At 39.7% G+C, this 6,996-nt stretch overlaps 1 long non-coding RNA gene across 8 annotated transcripts in view; it reads left to right on the top strand.

Moving 5' to 3' along the window:
* The window catches only part of LOC108449858, a 61,336-nt gene that overhangs the window by 41,083 nt on the left and 13,257 nt on the right, over positions 1-6,996 (top strand). For 6 of the 8 annotated variants that reach the window (XR_001866152.1, XR_001866155.1, XR_001866149.1 and 3 more), the window contains 2 exons: positions 3,887-3,964; positions 6,873-6,978. The exons of 1 other annotated variant lie outside the window; for it this stretch is intronic. This is a non-coding gene — a long non-coding RNA (uncharacterized LOC108449858). The remainder of the gene's footprint in view (positions 1-3,886; positions 3,965-6,872; positions 6,979-6,996) is intronic. One more of the 8 variants, XR_001866153.1, reaches the window with a different exon arrangement.

Here is a 6,996-nt window from a genome sequence, read left to right as displayed (position 1 = left end):
TGGCACCGGGTTCTGGGCCTGTTTGTTGTTGCTGCCGTTGTTGTTGTTTGCCTTGTTATAAATATATATAGATACTAGTAAAGAGCTGCTATTCCTTTTCCCATAGCTTTGCCTGAAAGCCCCGTAATTTCAAAGTTCTGATAATTCAGAGGGAAGGGGGTCATATTCTTCATTTCAAGGGAGGTTCCCGTCTCCCTTGGCAGACACCTGTCTTTCAAACCAAGACAGATACTTTGTACCAAATTGAGAGTGCCATGATGGATATGACTAGCTGAGAAGAGCTACAGACTATGTTTATTCCTGTAAGTAGAGCAGAAAGTCTTTCCTGACTTCTCTAAGTGATTATCTTTACTTCCTAAAGAGTGCAATTTGACTACTTTGACTACAGTATGAGCAGTTTTAAATGTTACTCGGTATGGTGAGTGCTATTTCTTGGAAATTATACAAGCAATCAAAAAAACGGATCTTCACACACTTAGTATTTATAAGGAATATGGGGTGTATCATGACAGCATGACCAATGGTGTCAGGGTCTAATATTGGAACTCCTTACCTCACCAAAACCTCATTTATTCAGTTTTTAGAACAACGATTCAGGTGAAACCATGATAAGCAAAAGATTAAAGCTCTGTCAGATAAAAAGCAGCGCTGTACTATTTCAACTATCCTAGTTTTCAAAAGAGAATGAAATATGCAGTAATTCACACAGACAACATAAATATTGAATAACCATTGCAATGGATTGCACTAATAGATACACAAGATGAGTAAAACCACATTTGATTTAGTACTCTACTGATGGTGCCAGCAGATTACAAGGACTAACCTGTCTACTGCAATGTTACCCATCAAATAGCTCTAATTCGAATCTTTCCTCTTTTTTCTTCCCCCCTCTCAGAAGAACAGCACAGCCAGGATAAATAACAGCCTTCACATTGTTTTGTTTCTCTGGAGACTGATCCTGATCTTACTGATCCAATTTCATGCACATGAATATTCCTGTTGATTAGGGTAGGAAAGTTTTTCACATCCACAGATCATTGGAATTTGGAGCCATAATGTGTCAAATTAATTCCTGACCTCACTTAGCTACCTGTGCATTCACTTGGCCTGACACCACATGACAGAATTTGGGCATAAATTTGGTGTGAGAACTCTTGAAGCGCAAATAGGAGCCAGGCTCTCTTGAGATCAGGCCCTATTTACACCCTCTCTCCTCCTGTCTTGTAGGGATGAGCATTTTGAGGGTGGAGGTTAACAGGCATTCCTAACTATGCATGGCATCCTACTCCTTAATGCTGACACTAATGGGCTGTTTCCTAGGAAATAGCTCAAAATAAAATAAATTATTTGAGAGATATTCATAGTAAAAGATTCCACAGAGATCATCTTTACATAAAACTCCTGTAAAACTAATTAGCTGGCTATAGATCAGGGCTCCAGGATGTGGCAGATATGATCTATTTCCCTCTTCACTGTGTGGCAAAACCTGTGTGTCCTACCCCCAAACCCCTTTCTCCTGTGTCATGCTGCCAGTTGAGTGCTCCAGAGCTCCTGCATTCCTGACCTTGCTCTTTGGGGCCTCTGGTACCTCCTTGTACCCTTACATCTCCCACAGTCTAAGGATAAGTGTGAGTGATGTTAACTGGAAGATTTCTCTTTCTGTCATCATGGATCCAGGGTGGTGCAGTGTTCAAGGCCCAAAGCCTTGAGGCTACAGTTTGTTATCCCCCCATTGTGCGCTTCAGAAGTGATAAAACAAACATTCTGCTTTGATTAGCTTTCCTCCACCTCCAGTGGCTTTTCAGATTGCATCTACTGGAAGAATTGCCCATGAGCTGGCATTAGTGGTGTGCCTCTAGGAAATACATTACCCAAATTAAAGCGTTCTAATTCAGAAATCTTTCCCACCTTTTTGTTGCCCTCGTTAGGGAAAAATGCTCCACTTTAACCTCCAGCTAACTGATTACCTACCAGTTCTGATGCTGTGCTCTGAATTAATGTGCTCCAAAAGCCAACAGAGATGACTTGTGTTTGGGCATGTCACGGGAAAACAGGGAGATGAAAAGCCTTCAGAAAACTTTGACAAACAACTTGGAGTGTTTGACCAGCTATGCACAGCTGCTGCTGAACGGAGAATGCAAGTAACATGCCAAACAGAGACAAAAGGGCATCAGCAGGGAAGGCAGTTTTGGTATCTGCGCTGGACATTTTACTCTCGGGAAAGGAGAGGAAATATGCTGAATTACCTGTAGGAGGTGTGCCTGCTTTTGCTAATAGATGTACATGGTTAATTAATTCCTAACCAACAGATCCTGTACCAATGTATGCTGGAATTCTCTCTGAGGTCAGTGGAGATACATCAATGCACAGCACCTTAATTTGATTGATTACATGCCGCCCATCTAAACATGCCTTAAAGACTTGTTTGCAGAGCCACAATCTCTCTGCCCCCTCCAATTCCCTATTTGAGGTGATAATGTCTCCTCATAAATCCTGGATTCGATAGCACCAGCATGACCCATCACTTCGTTACACCAGAGCTGTGCAGTGCACTGAGGAGGAGTTTATCTGGAAAGAATGGATCTGGTCCAGGAACAAATAAAGGAGTGAGGAATCTGATTATTTCTGGGCCAATTCTGTATGAGTTACAGCTTCTCAATTTTCCTGATGTCAGCTAGTTTTACTTGTTTAGTTTTCCTTCCCCACACAGGAGGTGAAATATATAGCTAGCACAGACATCTTGATGAGCTGCTGTTTTCAGGAAAGCCAACTTTAAATTCGGATCAGGTTAGGATGGAATGTACCATATTCAGTGTCATTTGAGCATTGGCTGTTCCAGTGCATGCCTGGCATGTTCCAAAATCGGGGATCACCTCACTATCAGGATCAGGAGTGTGGTGGTTCCTCAGACACCCCGTCTGCCTTATCCAGTGCTGTCTGGGAGGAGCAACCTAATTTCTTCATCTTTGTGCAAATGAGGAATCCTTGTACAGAGACAATTTCTTGATGACTAGATACAGTGGACACAGTATAGCATCTTTCACTGTAAGCATGAAGGGATTAAAGGAAAATGATATGTCAGGCTCTAGGCTGCTCTGCACTGCTTCAGACATGAGTGGTAGGGGGAAAGAACTATTTCTTCTGATTTATTCAGTATTTCAAATGTTTCTTTATGATTACTTCCTAGTGATTTCAGAGATAGCTGTTCTGTCTTGGGTTTGCACTAGCTTGTTTAGTCTGATGCTATATATCATTTGTTTATTTCTTCCAAGGCACTACTTTTTCCATGTATTTACTTAATTGTTTATATTTGCTTAATGCACATCTTTCAGCAAGACATTCAGACTTCCTTCAATGATTGCTGGAATTTCTTATGTGTTCCAAAGCATAAAAACTACAGCTGTGTGTTGAGCCTCCTCTTGCAAAATTCTTCTGTGATTCTCCTGTGCAAGTTTTGCAGAGTTGATGGGCTTAGCAGACGTAACTCTTGCAGGTGCTCACTGAGGTTTTAAAGTATTTAATTGTTCTTGATTGTATAGTGTAGCTCTCCAAATACAGGACTGAGGTATTTACTGATCCCTTTTTTCTATTCTGCACATTTGAGTTATCAAATCCAGGTAGGCTGGCACTTGCACAGAGGAATTGTGAACTATGGTGGTTTTCAGCAGAAAAGGAGACGTTGCTAAGGGGAACTTGTGGCTGTATGTCCTTAACTGCAGCACAGTGACAGTACTTCAGTTACTGCTTTTGGCACCTCTTTTTAGCTATGCCTGCTCTGAAGTTTAGAGTAAGCAAAAAATTCTTACTCCACAGAAACACTTTTACCCTTTTGTAAAATTTTTGTTTACTTATCAAATTTTCATTTGAATGTTTTTACACTCAGGTTTTCTTTTGATTGGGAAATATTTCTGCAAGGCCTTATGGAAAAGTCAGCTGGGTGTTTTGACCTGCTCCCTCCCAGGTGAGCGCCTGCCTATTCCCAGTGTTCCCGCACCTTTTGGGTGCACATGTTCCTGTGCTGCATGCTCAGAACTGGTGAAAAGCTAACTTGCTTGCTTATTTAATTTAGTTTCAAATTCTTACCATACTGGGGAATTCATTCTTTTCTAGGAGCTAAAGACCAACACAGAATTCTTCCTGGTATGGGTTAACACCAGTAACCAAGTAGCAGGTGGCATCTTCAGAAATTAAAACAAATGTCTCTTATTCCAGAAAATTGATTGAAAACAAATATAGGGCTACATGTTCTGGGGGCTGACTAAAGTATGAAGGACTTAATGTAAGCACCACATATTTTTGGTCCACAGAACACAATTTCCTAGTGCCAAATAGTGAGAATAGTCTGGGGAAAAATTATGACCCAGCTCCAAAGCACATTGTGAGTGCTATGGTGCTGCTGCCCAGAAGCAGAAGTGTGTACACCCCAGTCCTGCCCTCCTGCCAGCCAGCCTGAGCAGTCAGTGTTGCTGCCCTGCCCTGCTGCTGCCAATGGGGATGGGATTCATAGAATGATTAAGGTTGGAAAAGACTTTCAAGAAAAAAAAAGTATCCAACCTTTAGATTGAGTCCACTGAAACAAGTCATTGCCCTAAGAAACTGTGCTGTAAACTTGCATCAAGTATTTGAGTGGGACAGCTGTCTTACCCAGCAGCCATATGAACTTAGTTAACTAATTTCTAATCAGGTAGAGGTTTAGATAGAATTGAGAATAAGTATTTGGATTAAGAAACAACTCTTTGATTTTAGGACTGTGCCTTTTCTGTCATGTTGTGTGAGAATTATAGTGTAGGGAGAGGAGAGCTCATTGCCCAGAGTTTTCCTTGTGGGGAAGAACCTCTATCCAGGTGCAAATGGTAAAAATCATACTTTGTCAGTTGAGGGCAGGAGAAAAATCCTCTAAAAAAAAATCTACAGTGTTTTTGTCATGTTTCCTTTTAAAATAGATGGCAATTAGTCCATTCACATTCTTGTCATTTTGTCTGTGGTTCCTTAGTGCCAAGAAATCCGTGTGTGTTTTTACAACACACATTCATTCATCTTTGAATTTTTAAATTAATATTTTTGTCTTCTGAAAATTAAACTTGAAGTCATGCATTCTGGAATGATGACAGCCTAAATTTGTTATGAATGCCTAAAATAAAATTTTATTTTCTTATTAATAACCTCTTTCATAAAAATAACAGCTGAGTATATATTCATTGCCAAAATTCTGAAGAATGTCAAATCACTAAAGGAAATAAATTACTAACTAGACACCTGGAATTGGAGTTTCTTGAGTAATAAACTAGCTTTTGACAGCTGCAGCCTTTTTTTGCAGGTGCAAAAACATTTTCTTCTTTTTATTTTATCTGCTTTACATCACATAATGACTAGAGTATTCCAAGTTGGTAAAACAACTGGTAGTTGAAAGAACAGGAAAATTTGCTTATCCTTTCCCATTTTATGAGTAAAAGGTGGGGGGGTAGGGGGGGAAGATAAGATCAGAGATCAACCAGTTCTGATCTTGAAGAATAAGGAATCAAGGAAAAAATAGTTCAGCTGATCTATTGTTGTTGATATTTGCACTGTTCAGTACATCAGCTGCCTTGAAATGCAAGGAATATTTTGATAATATTTCCTAAAATATGCAGGACACAATGTAGTTCCACTTAAACAATTATGTTCTTCTGGATATTTTTGTTCAGAAGCAGCGTAACACAAAGCACATATTATAAAGTGAATCAGGTGACTAAAAACTAACTCCATGTCCTGTCTTCTCATAAATCAAACGTAAAAATCAAACCCCAAAATAAATGCTTCAGTATATAGTGACATGTGATAATAGTGTATTCTCTTAGTTAACAAAGCCAAATATTAAATATCAGCTCAGAGCTACCTTTCTTTGCAATCAAACATTTTTATTAGTTGTCAGTCTCTGAGAATAACCCTTTGTCATGAATATCTGCTAGAAAGCACAATTCCAATGCAAATTAAATACTTAAATTGTGATTTAAATCACAATTAACAAAACTGATTTAAATCAAAGTGATATAAATTGGTTCATCCTGCTTTAAAATTAATTAAAGATGTGCTTTGAAAGCATATTCCTATCAGTGCTCTGACTCAGTGGGTTCTCCATATCACTCAAGTTTTAATAAATCAGAGCAAGGGATGGAATTTGTATTTAGTTCAACGATCTCAATCTCTGAATTTAAGGCCACTGAAGAATAGATTAACATTTATAATTGCTAGGTTGATCAATAATGCAAATTAAAAATGGGGATTTCAAAACAAATTAGCCTTTGCAGTACATCAAGTGGAGACAGACAGTGGTATTGTTGAAAAGCTTCCCCTCATCCTTGAAGTCACAAATCTCTGTATTGTCCATGGTGCCTTGCTGCTCTGCAGCCTCTGGAGTCTCAATGTCCAAAAAATAAACTGTGATAACTGAAAGAACAACATGGATTCTTTGAGCTGGCAAATCCCTGCATGGGCTATTGCTGCTTTGTGTCACTCCAGGCAGATTTGTATGGTTTGGGACTAAGATTAGGATGTTTAGACTAGGGCCAAATGGGTTTATAATTAGATATGTACCAGCCCCTGACCTCTTAATTGAGACTTATACCTCCCTCCATCTCCCCTCCACCTGTAATGAGACTGTGTTTTAAAGCAGTCAAGGGAAAATGGGCCTTGTGTACCCACGCAGTTTCTGCTTCAGTGTGTCTGTCGTGTGCTCTGCTGAGAGCCTTTCTGTCCCTCTTTGAGATATCTCATGAACAGAACAGGACACTGTGTCACTATGATCTGTGCTGTATTTATTTATAAAATTAAGAGCTTAGGTCCCATCTGGATGTGGTCAGCACCTCTGCATTTGCCATGTTTCTCCTCAGGCAGAAAAGCAGTCATAACTGGAGAAGATGGAGTGGATTTTGATGGCACCATATGGAATCTGAGGAGGTCCAAGACTGTTCCATCCATTCTAAGACATCTGCAGAGGTGGGAGATGCAGACCCC

Source organism: Corvus brachyrhynchos, unplaced genomic scaffold (assembly GCF_000691975.1).
Source record: "Corvus brachyrhynchos isolate BGI_N302 unplaced genomic scaffold, ASM69197v1 scaffold91, whole genome shotgun sequence".
Lineage (NCBI taxonomy): Eukaryota > Metazoa > Chordata > Aves > Passeriformes > Corvidae > Corvus > Corvus brachyrhynchos.
This window is presented reverse-complemented; position numbering and strand designations above follow the sequence as displayed.